Source organism: Schistocerca cancellata, chromosome 6 (genome assembly GCF_023864275.1).
Source record: "Schistocerca cancellata isolate TAMUIC-IGC-003103 chromosome 6, iqSchCanc2.1, whole genome shotgun sequence".
NCBI classification, from domain to species: Eukaryota; Metazoa; Arthropoda; class Insecta; order Orthoptera; family Acrididae; genus Schistocerca; species Schistocerca cancellata.
The window spans coordinates 556,287,541-556,306,925 of NC_064631.1; the positions used below are offsets into that span (position 1 = coordinate 556,287,541).

Sequence of the window (19,385 nt, forward strand, 5' to 3'; positions counted from 1 at the left end):
CAGGATTGTACTGTTATTCAATGGGAAAAATTCGACTTTTAATTTAATTATGCTCATTTAGCTTGTACCAGTGTTTTTCAGTAAGCGACATTGCGGTAGCTATCTCGCGCCCAATCAGTATTTCACAACAATCAGATGCATCGTTGCAGATTGTGTAGTATTGTGCTTGCAAGTTGGATATTTAGCAATAATCACTGCAGGATATATATACGTATAGATGAGATTTTTAATACAAGGAAGTACATTCTGTAGCATAATGAACTGCTACGTTTACTAATTTTTGGACTTCTTGCCAACGCAAATCTCAGATACAATCAGACCAATAGTCCGTGTTTGCAGTGTCTAAATTTTCCGATATTTAATTGCACAAAAAGAAAATTATAGCTATAAAATAATGTGTGGAGCACATTCATTGTGATCAGACAGAAATGAGAAAAGAAATTTACAGTTTAACATCTCGTCGTCGCCATGGTCATTAGAGATGGAACACAAAAGTTGAGTGAGGTTGGACAAGGAAGGACATAGGCCATGTCCTTTTCGTAGGGACCCCGTCGGCAGCTGCTTAAAGCGATTTAGGGAGACGCGAAGTCTGGATTGCTGGACGGTTATTTGAGCAGCCGTTCTCCAGAATGCGAGATGGACGATATACAAGAATCTTTCAGAACGCATTATCTGCAACAAAATTGTTATCTGTAATAAAATTCTTTCTGCTTAAAACCATCATAAGTCAAAGCGAATAATAATGTCCGAGTTACTGTATTATACGAAGAAAGACCCCATATGACATTTCTTTATAAATGACTTTGTCTCAAATGTTTCAGTTTAACTGGATCATTCTGTTCCAACAATGGATTGTTACAAAGTTGTAGCATAAACAACTGGCTGTTGTAAAACTATTTTCAATAATTTACACATATTTGCAGCTTAGAAGCTATGCACATTATAAGTCATACGCATACAAGCGTTAATGAAAAATTGCACTACACAGTACTTATAGACTTTGCGTTTAAACCACTATGGCACCTTACGTTTGAATACGGTGTTAGTCACACAAACGGACTCCAATGTAGACGATGTAGGGCAAGCGAAATTTTACATATCTGCGTTGCGGGGAAATGAGAAATTACTGAGCTGGAAGATACTCCGCACGAAGCGTTTGTCGGTTCCGTCGCTGCTGACGTTTTAATTCTGGTTCCGCGCAACGGGCAATGGCCGTGAGATGACGTCAGCTGGATTTCCCACGAATGTCTGCACAACACGATGGCAAACTACTACGCTGCGCAACACGGTTTGCACGCTGCATGCAATCCGAGGCCAACTGAACGGAGTATGAATATGGGAAAGCTTGTAAGCGCCACATAGGTGAAATCTGCATTCGAGTGCAGAAACAGATTAAAGTCTTGTAACTTCCATTGTGATGGAACACAGTGGGGACTGAAGCTTAAAAAAATAGAGAATAGGCCGGCCGCGGTGGTCTAGTGGTTCTAGGCGCGCAGTCCGGAACCGCGGGACTGCTACGGTCGCAGGTTCGAATCCTGCCTCGGGCATGAATGTGTGTGATGTCCTTAGGTTGGTTAGGTTTAATTAGTTCTAAGTTCTAGGGGACTGATGACCGCAGAAGTTAAGTCCCATAGTGCTCAGAGACATTTGAACCATTGAAAGAGAGAATAAATACATTTTAAACTTCCTGGCAGATTCTGAAATACACTCCTGGAAATGGAAAAAAGAACACATTGCCACCGGTGTGTCAGACCCACCATACTTGCTCCGGACACTGCGAGAGGGCTGTACAAGCAATGATCACACGCACGGCATAGCGGACACACCAGGAACCGCGGTGTTGGCCGTCGAATGGCGCTAGCTGCGCAGCATTTGTGCACCGCCGCCGTCAGTGTCAGCCAGTTTGCCGTGGCATACGGAGCTCCATCGCAGTCTTTAACACTGGTAGCATGCCGCGACAGCGTGGACGTGAACCGTATGTGCAGTTGACGGACTTTGAGCGAGGGCGTATAGTGGGTATGCGGGAGGCCGGGTGGACGTACCGCCGAATTGCTCAACACGTGGGGCGTGAGGTCTCCACAGTACATCGATGTTGTCGCCAGTGGTCGGCGGAAGGTGCACGTGCCCGTCGACCTGGGACCGGACCGCAGCGACCCACGGATGCACGCCAAGACCGTAGGATCCTACGCAGTGCCGTAGGGGACCGCACCGCCACTTCCCAGCAAATTAGGGACACTGTTGCTCCTGGGGTATCGACGAGGACCATTCGCAACCGTCTCCATGAAGCTGGGCTACGGTCCCGCACACCGTTAGGCCGTCTTCCGCTCACGCCCCAACATCGTGCAGCCCGCCTCCAGTGGTGTCGCGACAGGCGTCAATGGAGGGACGAATGGAGACGTGTCGTCTTCAGCGATGAGAGTCGCTTCTGCCTTGGTGCCAATGATGGTCGTATGCGTGTTTGGCGCCGTGCAGGTGAGCGCCACAATCAGGACTGCATACGACCGAGGCACACAGGGCCAACACCCGGCATCATGGTGTGGGGAGCGATCTCCTACACTGGCCGTACACCACTGGTGATCGTCGAGGGGACACTGAATAGTGCACGGTACATCCAAACCGTCATCGAACCCATCGTTCTACCATTCCTAGACCGGCAAGGGAACTTGCTGTTCCAACAGGACAATGCACGTCCGCATGTATCCCGTGCCACCCAACGTGCTCTAGAAGGTGTAAGTCAACTACCCTGGCCAGCAAGATCTCCGGATCTGTCCCCCATTGAGCATGTTTGGGACTGGATGAAGCGTCGTCTCACGCGGTCTGCACGTCCAGCACGAACGCTGGTCCAACTGAGGCGCCAGGTGGAAATGGCATGGCAAGCCGTTCCACAGGACTACATCCAGCATCTCTACGATCGTCTCCATGGGAGAATAGCAGCCTGCATTGCTGCGAAAGGTGGATATACACTGTACTAGTGCCGACATTGTGCATGCTCTGTTGCCTATGTCTATGTGCCTGTGGTTCTGTCAGTGTGATCATGTGATGTATCTGACCCCAGGAATGTGTCAATAAAGTTTCCCCTTCCTGGGACAATGAATTCACGGTGTTCTTATTTCAATTTCCAGGAGTGTACATTTCACTTGACAAATACAGCATCCAGCCGCTGTTTATACAGTTTTATGTACACCAACAACGGCCTTGGCGCAGTGATAACGCCGGTTCCCGTCACATCACCGAAGATAAGCGCTGACGGGCTTGGCTAGAATTGGTTGGATGACCGTCCGGGTCTCCCGAGTGCTGTTGGCAAGTGGGGGGGCACACAGCCTTTGTGAGCCAAATTGAGGAGCTGCTTGACTCAGAAGTCTCATAAACCGACAACAGCAGGGAGTGCAGTGTGCTGACCACGTACCTCTCCATACCGAATCCAGTGACACCTGTGGATGAGGGTGACACGGTGGTCGGTCGGTGCCGTTGGAAGTAGTTTAATTTTTTGTGGTAAACGTGTCTCGCGCTTCCACCAATTTTCGTTTGGCGTATTACATTTATATCTTCGAATGAAAGTACAAGTTCACCGTTTGCAGTCACTATTTCTTTATTTTCATGAATTTTTTAGAGGTTTCAGCCTCCATTATCAGCTGGATTTTTATGGATTAATGTGGCACGTTAGCGTTACGTTACGACTTTGGGGTAACCTGTGGCACTGTCTTCACTTTGTGGAAGTGTGATGGTGTATGTAACGTAACACAACAGAGAAAGGAGCCTGTGACCACTGGAAACTGTGCCACAGGTTACCCTGAAGTTGTGACACAACACATATACGTCATGTTAATTTACATAAATCCACCGAATGATGGTTACAACCTCCGAAACGAGTCGTGCAAGTAAATAAAAAATAGTAACTGATAACAGTAAACTTGTTGTTTCACTCGTTACCAATAACAATCACGGTAAAGTCTAACCAAAATGTTCGCATTTAAATTTACACTTTCGTCGACACAACATATTTGTCAGCTGTATTGAACGTTGTAGCTATCGTGTCGAAAATACACATTCCTTTAGCTACCACATTTCCCGAGTTGTGTATTTACGTTTACTTAGTTTTATTCTAATGTTTGGAGCTCCTTTTTTTTTTCTTTGTAAAACAGACGTCTTGAGACCGTGGCTGCATACAATATAAAGGTTCTTTCCTTCAAAGAAGAAGACAGAGACGAGCCACTATTGGCTGCTTAGTTTTATTTATGTGCATAGCATAAGCGCTTTTAAGTTGAATGATCCAACGATGCAGCGCGCTGTTCGCCATGTGACCAATTTCCGAGGTCTTTTTTTTTTGTTCGAAATTTACGAATCAGTCTATCCTCTTTCTGCATTTATATGCAAAACACAAACTGTTTAGCTTCAATGATGCACCACGCAGCGCAGCATTCGCCATGTGGCCGACTTACGCGTTTGTATGCTCTTATATCGGTGATTACAAATGGTTCAAATGGCTCTGAGCACTATGCGACTTAACTTCTGAGATCATCAGTCGCCTAGAACTTAGAACTAATTAAACCTAACTAACCTAAGGACAGCACACACATCCATGCCCGAGGCAGGATTCGAACCTGCGACCGTAGCGGTCGCTCGGTGATTACAACCGAAGTCAAGTTGGAAGTTTCTTATACACTCCTGGAAATTGAAATAAGAACACCGCGAATTCATTGTCCCAGGAAGGGGAAACTTTATTGACACATTCCTGGGGTCAGATACATCACATGATTACACTGACAGAACCACAGGCACATAGACACAGGCAACAGAGCATGCACAATGTCGGCACTAGTACAGTGTATATCCACCTTTCGCAGCAATGCAGGCTGCTATTCTCCCATGGAGACGATCGTAGACATGTTGGATGTAGTCCTGTGGAACGGCTTGCCATGCCATTTCCACCTGGGGCCTCAGTTGGACCAGCGTTCGTGCTGGACGTGCAGACCGCGTGAGACGACGCTTCATCCAGTCCCAAACATGCTCAATGGGGGACAGATCCGGAGATCTTGCTGGCCAGGGTAGTTGACTTACACCTTCTAGAGCACGTTGGGTGGCACGGGATACATGCGGACGTGCATTGTCCTGCTGGAACAGCAAGTTCCCTTGCCGGTCTAGGAATGGTAGAACGATGGGTTCGATGACGGTTTGGATGTACCGTGCACTATTCAGTGTCCCCTCGACGATCACCAGTGGTGTACGGCCAGTGTAGGAGACGCTCCCCACACCATGATGCCGGGTGTTGGCCCTGTGTGCCTCGGTCGTATGCAGTCCTGATTGTGGCGCTCACCTGCACGGCGCCAATCACGCATACGACCATCATTGGCACCAAGGCAGAAGCGACTCTCATCGCTGAAGACGACACGTCTCCATTCGTCCCTCCATTCACGCCTGTCGCGACACCACTGGAGGCGGGCTGCACGATGTTGGGGCGTGAGCGGAAGACGGCCTAACGGTGTGCGGGACCGTAGCCCAGCTTCATGGAGACGGTTGCGAATGGTCCTCGCCGATACCCCAGGAGCAACAGTGTCCCTAATTTGCTGGGAAGTGGCGGTGCGGTCCCCTACGGCACTGCGTAGGATCCTACGGTCTTGGCGTGCATCCGTGCGTCGCTGTGGTCCGGTCCCAGGTCGACGGGCACGTGCACCTTCCGCCGACCACTGGCGACAACATCGATGTACTGTGGAGACCTCACGCCCCACGTGTTGAGCAATTCGGCGGTACGTCAACCCGGCCTCCCGCATGCCCACTATACGCCCTCGCTCAAAGTCCGTCAACTGCACATACGGTTCACGTCCACGCTGTCGCGGCATGCTACCAGTGTTAAAGACTGCGATGGTGCTCCGTATGCCACGGCAAACTGGCTGACAATGACGGCGGCGGTGCACAAATGCTGCGCAGCTAGCGCCATTCGACGGCCAACACCGCGGTTCCTGGTGTGTCCGCTGTGCCGTGCGTGTGATCATTGCTTGTACAGCCCTCTCGCAGTGTCCGGAGCAAGTATGGTGGGTCTGACACACCGGTGTCAATGTGTTCTTTTTTCCATTTCCAGGAGTGTAATTTACGAAAGGTCAGCAATATTAAGTCGTTAAACACAACAGACTTCGAAGTAGTTTCGGGGGAGTTATAAAACAGTTACGAAATTCCGATAGGTCAGCAATATCAAGTTTATAAATACAGTCGACTTCGGAAGTTGTTTTGCTATATGTAAGAAAACTGTAACTTGACTTTACTTGTAAATTACGATGTACAAAAAAAGACCATATAAGTCAGTCACATGACGAACTGTGCGCTGCATCGCTGGACCATTCAAGTTAAAAGTGCTCGTGCTATGCGTATAAGTGCGAAAAAAATGCAAGTTACAAAATGAAACTAAGCAAAATTAACTCTTAATTAAATGTAAACATACAACTTGGAAAACTTGGTACAATTAAAATTTTGCACAGTGTGCCACAGCATGAAAAATCGGTAAAATCGTTATACTGACAGGGATACGACGTATTACGTCAGCTGAAGATGAATGAAAGCCCGAAACGTGTCTTGGCACACATAAAGCACTATAAAAAGTGCCTGGTTGCTGTATTTCTTCAAGTAACTCAGTCCATAGCCACGGAAATCAGTCATGATTACCGCGGATAAAGTAATGCACATATTTTTTATTCCCCTCTTTTCCTTTTCCTTTTTCCATTCGACTTTCATGTTGTCGATGAAAGTGCTAGTCGTCATGACGTACTGATTTGAGGTTCAGATTTCGAATGTAAGTAATTCTCGTTCCGTCGGAAATATCGTGCATCATGGATATTCTCGTTGTCTTAGTATGGGCTGAACTGTGCTCCAGAAACCACCAAAACGTAAGGATGTACTTACACACAAGTGTGTAGACACATTTTATACCTCAGTGTTACTCTGCTGTTTATCTACGAACTGCATAGAACATACGTTTCTTTCTCTCATGTTTGCCGGCCGGGCTGGCCGAGTGGTTCTGGGCGCCACAGTCTGGAACCGCGCCACCGCTACGGTCGCAGGTGCGAATCCTGCCTCGGGCATGGATGTGTGTGATGTCCTTAGGATAGTTAGGTTTAAGTAGTTCTAAGTTCTAGGGGACTGATGACCACAGTAGTTAAGTCCCGTAGTGCTCAGAGCCATTTGAACTATTTTTTTTCTCGTGTTTATGTTAAGCGTTATTGGTAATTCACTCCCACTATCAAAGCAAGCATTTTGTGTATACAGACCGAAAGAATATTTTTCACTTAATGTATTATGTTTGTATAAGGACGACATTGCTTGTTTTCTCTTTAAATTTCTGCTTAATTTCAAAATCAATCAGTGTATTACTACTAACTGCTTTGATACCAATGATGTCGAAAAATATGTTACTTATCAGAAACATTCATTTCTTAGTTTCACTTCAGTGACTTTCGTGTTGTCAGCTGGCAGCGCCTGCGGTCGACTGAGTGCCAAACTTCATTTCTGGCAATACGCAGCGGTACTACCGTACAACGCTCAGATACTATCTTCGTCGTAGATTATATCCAATTTGTAGAAATTCAAATTCTCGTGCAAAACAAGAAATTAACTGTGGAATATTTTTAGAGGATCACTTTACGATTTTTCTACCGTAGTAAGTAGTGCTTTTGATGGAAATACAGAGATGACAGCAGTAGTTTTGGCAGGTTTTCATACTGATTTTCAAGGTTCGGAAGCATTTTTCTGATTATGAAATTATTGCTTGGATGACATTTGGTATAATCGAGACAAGAGGATTTTTTCACAAGTTCAGTAGACAAATCATTTACAATCAGCACAAGGAGAAACAGGTTCACTTCTTATGCACACTGCTGGAAAAAATTAGTACACCTCGAAAGACGATGTCGATTTGGATCCGATAACGGCATATGTCACCTGGGGGTTAGTAGATGTATTTGTAATGGTTTCAAACTCGTCTGCTAACAGATAGCGTAGAGCTCCAACTGTGTCTACTGTTTAATAGGGAACGCTCACAGCCAGAAGGCTCAGTTTGGTGCATACATGTGAACCAAGCAGGGAACCATACTATCCTGCTACCGACAACCAACTGAGAGAGTTTGAAAAGAGGTCAGACTGTGACCTCCCGCGTAGAGGGATGGTCGTTTCGGAGAACTGCCACACCAGTTGCACGTGCTGCGTCAATTGTGCAGTGATGCTGGCACCAGTATTCACGTGAACATTCTCACACCTGAAAGCTAGGTTCTGGACGTCCACGCAGCAGGATCGTCGTATTGTAAGGGCAGCACTGGCAGATCGTACAGATACCATAGCACAGGTAAGAGGGCTCGTGTGTTCAGGCGTGTAAGCACGAACTAGTGCGCACCCGTTATTAGCAATGGGACAATGGGCAATCATGCCTTTAGCCTGTCTTCCACCCACGCTGCAGCATCGACGTGCACGGCTCTACTGGTGCCGTCAGAGGATCGCTTGGAAGATGGACTGGCGCGCCGAGGTCTTTAGCAATGAAATCAGATTCTATCTGCACGCAAGTGACGATCGTCTGCGTGTACGACGTAGACCTGGTGAGCGCCGCTTCGTAGAGTACATTCACACAAGACGCTCTGACCCCATCATAGGCCCCCTGGGCTGAGGTGCATAACCTACAACTTTCTTTCACATTTGGTGTTACTGGAGGGGGATACCAACCAGCGCTCGGTACGTGCAGAATGTGGTTAGATCCGTTCTTTCGCCTTTGTTGCAACAGGAAGGTGATCTGTTGTTCCAAAAGGATAATGCTCGTCCACAAACTATCCATTAAACTCAGTGTGCTCTGCAAAACGTGCAGCAACTTTCCTGGCCAACACGATGTCCGGACTTGAAATGATAGTTAAATCAAGACCCTAAGCTGTCGACAGGCTGCGGGGCGGATTTTTTTTTTTTTTTTTTTTTTTTTTTTTTTTTTTTTTTTTTTTTTTTAACGTGCGTTCGATGCACCAATTGCGACGGATTATACGTTGCTGCTGCAATGCAATTTCTTTTACAATTTCTGTTCACCTACCTCTTTACAGCGGTAGATCTTCGCACGTAAAACTCCTGACTGCAGCTACTTACGAGATCGCAGAAAAGCGGTGTTAAAGAAACTGTAACCTCATAGCTACACGCCGGAGGCCGCTATAAGTAAAATTTGCTGAAAATTTTCTATGTACTTTAAAGAAATGATTCGGAAAGGGGATGTCACTCGTACTTTAAACATGAAGTTCAAATTTAAACCTTCAATAGATCTTTATTGCCGTTAAGCAAGATCATCAGCCCACATTTACGAAAATTACTAAAGTCTCTGCTCACAGTTATCACCATACCTAAAACAGCCAGGACTCTACAGTTCTACACTCTAAAGTTTTTTTCAATAACAGTTTCTGGTCACTACCAGCTACCATTAACACTGGACCATAACGCGGAAGTCATCCCAAGACTTCATCTTACACATAATGCGAAGAGTCACATCCAGCATAACCGCCTCCAATCAAAGCTAGCTCGCGACTCTCTCTCACTCTCCCATACTCCAAACTAAATCTCCTCGCTAGGCGGCCAACCGTCTCGCTTCTCATTAGCTGTCAGCACTTACGACCAATGAGAACACACTTCTAGGGCGCGGCTCGCGCCAAAATCTAGCAACCACCAACCACTTCTCTATGCTCATTGACGTCATCAAATTAAGTAACACAAAACTCTCTAATTAAATAAACAAAACAAAATGAACTATAAGCTTTAATCTATATCTGGAAATTTATTATGTAGTCGTGAATGTTCTGGCTGTCTTATACATAAGCATACATACATGGACATCCGACATTCACTAGTAGGGCAACCACTAGTGGGTTCGTTCCCACGCTACAGAGTTGGAACACTTGCCAGTTCTTGTAGGGAATTATATGAATGATTCTTTAATAATGCCGAACGTCCCACATACTGTCAAGCACGCATTCTCATTCACACGCACCCTAACACACAATACACCTGTTTACTTAGAATTCTTGAAATTATTATTATGGAAAAGTCACAGAGGTTTTCTGAAACTAAAAACTTTCCAAATTTATATACGAACACTGAAAATGTTATCAGATCATCGTACATAGTCACTGAAGGTGAACTATTACGTCACTGTATTTATTTAAATTCTTGACTGTCGGAAAATTACGTTTTTTTTATGGAATTTTTCTAACTTCCAAAATACAACTATTTTTGATCTCAGACTTTGACATATTGTTTGTTTTCACAACAGAAGGATGTACATCAAATATGACGTTCCTCGGGTTATTCCTTTATTAGTTATTAATATTTTTAGTTTCGTATAATGTAAGTGGCCTGCCAGCGCTACTCCACTGCTTTCACACGCGCAGCTGCAACAGATGGTCGTGACGTCAGTCTGCAGGACACAACTCGTCCGTTACTGACCGTATAATACTCTACCAGCTTACATTGCAGCCCACATACATTCTAAAGTAAAGCTTTTAATAGACAAATGGGCGATCGCGCACTAGTTGCGACGCCACAAGGCGTTGATATACATCAATGGGGGACAGTTGAAAATGTGTGCCCCAACTGGGAGTCGACCCGGGGTCTCCTGCTTTGGACTTGCACATGCATTGCCCGAACTCTTACGGGACTCGGTAAGATTGTCTGCCTCGAGTAATGAGTGTAATGGGCAAGGACACTACGAATGTAGTGTGTGGACATTAAGTTGGAAATGTGGGTCTTACGGGAAGTGTTCAAGTGATAAATCCCTGCAGTCGCTCTGTCCTCTGTTCCCCCGGTGGCTCAGATGGATAGAGCGTCTGCCATGTAAGCAGGAGATCCCGGGTTCGAGTCCCGGTCAGGCCAAACATTTTCAACTATCCCCGTTGATATATATCAACCCCTGTTGACAGCTTAGGGTCTTGATTTAATTATCGATTCATTCTAAGAGAGCTGCAAGGTGACCGATGGTATCTGTTCTTTCGGACATGACCGGAAGGACAGACATCATCTTCATAAATTTCCGGACTTGTCTCCAATCGACCACGTATGCGATATGATGGGACGAGAAGTGACTCATGTGATTCTTGAACCAACAACTCTTACAGAACTACGTGAACCGGACGAGCAGGCTTGGCATAACGTATCTCAGGACAGTATTCGCTATCCTTACGATCAGCTGGATGCCAGAGTCAGCGCCTGCATTGCCAGCTGCGGAGACAAGACCACGTACTAATATGGTTTTTTCAGCATGGTCGATACCTCAGAACCTCTTGTGCTGTTGATCTGTAAATGTCATCATTTCATGTACTCCATATGCATTGTTCCAACAATAAATCTTGATCGAATTGGAAACTCCTAAAAGAGTGTACAATTTTTTTTCCAGCAGTGTATTAATTTTTAATTGGAACGAAGTTGGAAATAATTGTAACATGAAGGGAACACATAGAGTAACATTGTTTAGAGAGAACTCGTAATGCATACATATTAAAGAAATCGGCGCCTCATAAACGTTGGCCGGCCGGAGTGGCCGAGCGGTTCTAGGCGCTACAGTCTGGAACCGCGCGACCGCTACTGTCGCAGGTTCGAATCCTGCCTCGGGCATGGATGTATGTGATGTCCTTAGGTTAGTTAGGTTTATGTAGTTTTAAGTTCTAGGGGACTGATGACCTTAGAATTTTAGTCCCATAGTGCTCAGAGCCATTTGAAGCTCATCAGGTTACCTTCCATGGGGTAAGCTGTTGCACTCGGCGAATGTTATATTGGCTTGTAAATTATAGATGGCAGCGATCAGCCGTCCTTTTTAATTTTTTTGGCAGATCTAGATTTCAACTAGAAGCTAGCCATTCTCAATCCACTATTATTTGTGCTCAATGCATGTAATGCCTCTTGGTCGGGTTTCATCCACAGTTCATTGAGTATTCATTGAGTATTCAATGAACTGTGGATGAAACCCGATAACAGGCATTATATGCATTGAGCATAAATAACAGTGCATTGAGAATGGCTAGCTTCTAACTGAAATCTAGATCTGCCAATAAAATTTAAAAAGGCGACTGATCGCTGAAATCTATAATTTACAAGAGAAATGATAGTAATCTACGTCCGAGATTTAAGAAACAGTAGTTTTTTGACCTTGCTTAATTAAGAGCACACCACTAGTTTTGTCTTCCACCTAATTAATAAGTGTGGAATTACATATTTGTGTTTGTGGCACAATAGAAAAGTCCGTATTCAAAGAACAAGACTGAATATTGTTTTATTTTCTTGCTGTCGTGAGGCAAATGTTGTGCCGGAGATTCCAGTGTCACACGTGACTTCGGATCCTTGCCGGCCAATACTCTGTCCTACCGCTCCTGTTGTCCAGCTCTGAACAGGAGCGCAGCACGACGAAGTGAATGGCCCCGCTCTTTTTGGCGGGTGCCGCAGCCACGTGAATAGGTCTCCAGTGTGGGACAGTTCTATTACCTTTTTCCGACTTACGCCGTAGCCTCGTCCGCCGGAAGTTATCCACTTTGTCTGTGTAACGGTCTTCTTGTTGCAGAACTCTGAAGAAAAGGAACATCGGGACATAGTGTCCCCCCATGCCGAGGTCCACAGATGCACAGCATAAGCTCAGGTGGAGAATGATTTTACATCCATATCTGCATCTGTAACCGAATGTAGAGTGAATGGCGGTTCGTTATTTGTACCACTGCTAGTCATTATCTTTCCTGTTCTTTCCGAAAATGGAGCGAGGGAAAAATGACCGCCTCTATGCGTCTGTACGACTTCTAATCACGCTTATTTTGTCCTTAGGAGAGACAGGCGAGACGCAGTAGAATCGTTCTGTAATCTGTCACTAATGCTGAATGCGATTTTCATTCTTCAGCGGAGTGTGCGCTGATATGAAACTTCTGGGAGATTAAACTGTGTGCCGGACCGAGACTCGAACTCAGAACCTTTGCCTTTCGCGGGCAAATGCTTTACCATCTGAGCTACCCAAGCACGACTCACGACCCGTCTTCACAGCTTCAGTTCCGCCAGTACCTCGCCTCCTACCTTCTAAACTTCACAGAAGCTCTTCTGTCACTAATGCTGATTCTGTAAACTCCCTCTATAGCGTCTCCCGAAAAAAATCATATTTTCCTTACATGAATTGGCATCTAAGCTAACTCAGCATTTCTGAATCACTTTTGTATTAACCTAACAAATGGAAAAATGGAAATGAGCGTTTGTCGTCATTGGCCGGGAGCCTCCTTACGGGGCAGATCCGGCCGCCTTGGTGCAGGTCTTATTACATTCGACGCCACATTGGGCGACCTGCGCACCGGATGGGTATGAAATGATGATGAAGACAACGCAACACCCAGTCCATGAGCGGAGAAAGTCCCCGCCCCAGGAGGGAATCGAACACGGGCCCGTAGGATGGCAATCCGTCACGCTGACCACTCAGCTATCGGGTAGGACTACTGACCGAACAGACAGGTTATAAATCTAGCAAAAGGCTTCTGAATTGATTCAATGTCTTCTTTCAGTCCAGTCGGTTGGTGATTCCAAACACGCAGGCAGTTTTGCAATCGCTCCCCTTTATAACTCTGCAGTACACTTTCCCGGAACTCACTCATAAACCGTAGCCAGCCATTCACGTTCCCTACAACTGACATCACGTTCCTGTTCCTGTGTTACACCCAAATTTGTAATCGACGTGACTGAGCCAAGCACCATACCATTAATACGGTACTCGAACATTATGGGAATGTTTCTCCTGTTCATCCGCCTTAGCTTACATTTATCCACCTTTAAAGCGAGCTGAAACTCACCACACTAAGTACACATTCTGTCCAATTCCTGCCCATTGGCAACCAGCGTCGTTGGCAAACCACCACAATGTCAGAATACTTCGAGCAATGTAAAACGTCTCAGCAGTAACCCTGGACTCGTACAGGGGTTGGACAAAAATATGAAAACGCCGCGAGAATCAGCATGGGTTTCGAAAAAGACGATCGTGTGAAACCCAGCTCGCGCTATTCGTCCACGAGACTCAGAGGGCCATAGACACGGGTTCACAGGTAGATGCCGTGTTTCTTGACTTCCGCAAGGCGTTCGATACAGTTCAACACAGTCGTTTAATGAACAAAGTAAGAGCATATGGACTATCAGACCAATTGTGTGATTGGATTGAAGAGTTCCTAGATAACAGAACGCAGCATGTCATTCTCAATCGAGGGAAGTCTTCCGAAGTAAGAGAGATTTCAGGTGTGCCGCAGGGGAGTGTCGTAGGACCGTTGCTATTCACAATATACATAAATGACCTTGTGGATAACATCGGATGTTCACTGAGGCTTTTGCGGTAGATGCTGTGGTATATCGAGAGGTTATAACAATGGAAAATTGTACTGAAATGCAGGAGGATCTGCAGCGAATTGACGCATGGTGCAGGGAATGGCAATTGAATCTCAATGTAGACAAGTGTAATGTGCTGCGAATACATAGAAACAACGATCCCTTATCATTTAGCTACAATATAGTAGGTCAGCAACTGGAAGCAGTTAATTCCATAAATTGTCTGGGAGTACGCATTAGGAGTGATTTAAAATGGAATGATCATATAAAGTTGATCGTCGGTAAAGCAGATGCCAGACTGAGATTCATCGGAATCCTAAGGAAATGCAATCCGAAAACAAAGGAAATAGGTTACAGTATACTTGTTCCCCCACTGCTTGAATACTGCTCTCCAGTGTGCGATCCGTACCAGATAGGGTTGATAGAAGATATAGAAAAGATCCAACGGAGAGCAGCGCGCTTGGTTACAGGATCATTTAGTAATCGCGAAAGCGTTACTGAGATGATAGATAAACTCCTGTGGAAGACTCTGCAGGAGAGACGCTCAGTAGCTCGGTACGGGCTTTTCTCAAAGTTTCGAGAACATACCTTCACCGAGGAGTCAAGCAGTATTTTGCTCCCTCCTACGTATATCTCGCGAAGAGACCATGAGGATAAAATCAGAGAGATTAGAGCCCACACGGAGGCATACCGGCAATCCTTCTTTCCACGAACAATACGAGACTGGAATAGAAAGGAGAACCGATAGAGGTACTCAAGGTACCCTCCGCCACACACCGTCAGGTGGCTTGCGGAGTATGGATGTAGATGGATGTAGATGTAGAATCGCTCAGCATTCACTGAAGGAAGAAGCTTTCCCGTACACAGCAGTAAACTGCATCAGATTGCTGCCCACTCTATCCGACAGACAGTTTATTTACGTGACGAATATGAACGGTGCTCTCACAACTCCCTTAATTCCGCGACAGTCAAATTTACGCAGTGGAGAACAATTTTTGTTTCTGCAAAATCATTAATAAGGTGCTGTGAACTGAACATGAAGGCAATGTAATCTATTTTATCTAAGTGACTGTTGAGAAACATCGACACCCATACCTCACGTTATCTTTTACGTGGTAATTTTACAAAACGTCACTTAAAACAAAATACAACTTCAAGTAACTTGACTTCGTTTGTTTTGAAATGCTAATTGAACTGAGGATTACTGAAAAGTTACGTAAAGCTGTCCTCAAGCAGTAGGTTGTTTTGAGCACTACACTGCATTACTGGCCATGGTCCTGTTGGATGTGGTACGCCCTTGCCTTTCCCCGACCTTGGAACTGAAGCAGCTACTTTCATAGAATGATCATTTAGAGCTTTTTTTTATGTAAAGATCCTGGAAGTATAAACGACACTTGTAACAGTTTACTGACACACCATTTCCGAGTAATGTATACCCTGAAGATACGACTTAATTATAGTGTTACCATAGTGCCCTTTTACAACTATTGCACACAATTTCCATAACCTTTTTGCATTAAATTTATTCACAACTGTGAATTTACAACTATTACACATAATTTTCATTATTTTTTTACTTAAATTTATTCACAATTGCGAATATTGACAACCGTCAGCTGTTGAACGGAATGAGGTAGTTTCCAAGAATGTTTGCCTGTCGAAGCTGTGGGCTCCAAACGATAGATATCGAAGGTGCGATCCTAAATCGATCATGCGACTGTGGTGGCGGACGTTATGAGCATGTTTATAGTGGTCACTACAGCAATGACAAAAGAAGAGCGTTACTGAAATAGTTGTAATTACAAAGGAAACGACTTATCTCACTCGTGGTCGACGTTGTCGTCATGAGAAAGTCTATTTGATCTGTATGCTACGGGACGCATTCCCTTTTTGTCGTAACCTGGGTAGACTCCGTCAATGTCACGCAAAAATATGGGTAGAGGGTCACATTTCCGACAAAAATTCAAACTATTCTCTACATTGCATAAGCATGGAATTAGATTCTTCTGCGTGAGGCAAACGGCGGAAGAAAAGTCTGCAATACCAGACATCCCACACACTACTGTCATAAAGCATTGGGTTTTTTATTTAAAATCGCACGTCCGATATCCATCGTTTGGAGCCCGCGGCTCCGATAGGCAAACATTCTTGGAAATTACCCGGAATGATGTCAATGATAATTTGTGCAAGATCGGGACTCGAACCCGGATTTCGCACTTATCGCTAGCGGCCACCTCACCATTATTTAACAACAGGAATTTATTGAGTAGGTGAGCCGCGTAGCCGAGCGGTCTTAGGCGCTGCAGTCATGGACTGTGGGGCTGGTCCCGGCGGAGGTTCGAGTCCTCCCTCGGGCATGGATGTGTGTTTGTCCTTAGGATAATTTAGGTTAGGTAGTGTGTAAGCTTAGGGACTGATGACCTTAGCAGTTAAGTCCCATACGACTTCACACATATTTTTATTGAGTAGGTGACTTGTACAGTTAACTTCCATTGCAAAAACGACCATAAACGTTAACATGACACAGGTTAAATGTAGGAAATTAGAATTAATTAGGAAATTCTCAACAGAAGTATGTGAATATTCGTGCAAAAAGGAAATACATTTTACAGAAATCTAGCAATAACGATCACAGCTAGCTTCCAGCTGGTGGAGACAAGGTGTGCAGGGGTCGAATCCCCAGGCCTGGCCAGAATGCCTCTCCCTCACCTGTGGAAGTATCCAAAAGTAAAACCAGAAGCGCGAAAGGAAAAGCAGATGAGAAAACAAAAGTACAGCGAGGACAGCAGCTACTGCTGGAAGTATCCAACGCCCTGTCTCTGAAAGGTGAGATTCAGCAAGTTGGCAAAGAGTTCTCGAAATCGGGGCAGTTGCAAGTAGGAACAGTAAGCCGAAGACATAAACTGGCGAAAAGTCAAATGAACATCATCTCATTCACCAGCAACTACAAAATGCACAGTATCACCAACCAGCCAAATTGCGGTATTAGTCTTTGTCCTCAGAAAAAAAGTGGTAGCTGGCTACAAAATGATATCAGTGGAATATGCCGCTTCAATAGAACGAGTGAGAGAAGTTAATAGCTTCCTGAGCCAGGCCGAGTTTGCTGGGCGACCACGACAAGTAAACCGGTACTGCAGCGTATCTAGGGATGCATAACTACTCATCTGGCTGTCCGCGCACGACCTACGTCCAGACTCGAATTTCCAAATGTCGTCAACCGTCTGCCTACAGTTGTACTTGTACATTCATTATGTATATTCCCGTACAGGCAAGACAATTTACATGAAAGTTGCTTGCCCAGTGACGGCAGATAAATGCGATACTGCAGTATCCATGTTATTCTGAATTACGATGCAATGTACCTGCTGGTTGTCAGGCACAAATTTCCATTGTTGTCCTTCCGTTCTACAGCTGATGGTTGCCCATATTCGCAACTATGAATACCTTTAATGTCGTTCATAACGATTATAGTCGCCGCAGTGCCTTTGTAGTGTAATTCGGGACGACACAGGCACTGCAATATCGTATTATTTTTTATGTTGGTATACCTGTCTACTGCCCAAGTGCTAGAACGGTGGCAGTAGTTTCGTATGCAGTCTTAGAACTGAAGAGCACAACAAAAACAACAGTAGTTTCTTCATGTGTGGGTCCACAGTCTCGACGTAATTCCTGAATGATAAAACCGTTTTAAATATCTACCATAAGTTGTCAAATTGTTTATACAAGTTCACCTTTTGTCATCATTTATTACATTACAATAATGGTCAGTTCTGGCCTGTGGCCACTTTCAGATGCAGTTGCGACGGTAATGTAAGTGTTATATTTAAAAACTATTTAGTGATACATGGAAACATTTACGCAGATTTTCGACCTGTGCGTGTGGGAAGAGGTGTCTGTTCCCATGTAGCACTAAATAGACTGCACAACACAATTAAAGGATCACTTTTTGAGACCCTGTACTTAAGAATCATAGCTTTGAAATTTGGCTCAAAGGTGCCCACAACCCTCCTCAGTAATGGCGCAAAAGTGTGGCACCCTGCGATGTCACCTTCGGACTGGACGACACTTCTAACAGCAAGACGTCGACACATGCGGGAAAAAGGCCAGAGCTCAGAATTTCATGTGACTTGCAAGGTGGGATAATCATGTCACACTGATAGGAAATTTCACCACAATTCTCACCAATGCCGAAGTACGTGTTACATGAAGGGTAGATCCCCACAACTCCTCTTACATTTCACCCTTCTATTGACGCTTCTGTGATGGAAGCCAGAAAGCGACGTCCATCGTTGTGAGTGGCCGAGAAAGACGTTTGAGATGCACGGCCACTCAGAGCCGGCACGTAGAGGTCTCAGGTGTGTCAATGAAATCACCATTTTCTTTTCGAGATTGATTCCTACATACACTCCTGGAAATTGAAATAAGAACACCGTGAATTCATTGTCTCAGGAAGGGGAAACTTTATTGACACATTCCTGGGGTCAGATACATCACATGATCACACTGACAGAACCACAGGCACATAGACACAGGCAACAGAGCATGCACAATGTCGGCACTAGTACAGTGTATATCCACCTTTCGCAGCAATGCAGGCTGCTATTCTCCCATGGAGACGATCGTAGAGATGCTGGATGTAGTCCTGTGGAACGGCTTGCCATGCCATTTCCACCTGGCGCCTCAGTTGGACCAGCGTTCGTGCTGGACGTGCAGACTGCGTGAGACGACGCTTCATCCCGTCCCAAACATGCTCAATGGGGGACAGATCCGGAGATCTTGCTGGCCAGGGTAGTTGACTTACACCTTCTAGAGCACGTTGGGTGGCACGGGATACATGCGGACGTGCAGTGTCCTGTTGCAACAAGTTCCCTTGCCGGTCTAGGAATGGTAGAACAATGGGTTCGATGACGGTTTGGATGTACCGTGCACTATTCAGTGTCCCCTCGACGATCACCAGTGGTGTACGGCCAGTGTAGGAGATCGCTCCCCACACCATGATGCCGGGTGTTGGCCCTGTGTGCCTCGGTCGTATGCAGTCCTGATTGTGGCGCTCA

The 19,385-nt window shown here is 45.4% G+C and overlaps 1 protein-coding gene across 1 annotated transcript in view; it reads left to right on the plus strand.

Moving 5' to 3' along the window:
* LOC126088422 (uncharacterized) overlaps nt 1–19,385 on the plus strand; it is an 82,442-nt gene that overhangs the window by 5,216 nt on the left and 57,841 nt on the right. The window lies entirely within an intron of this gene.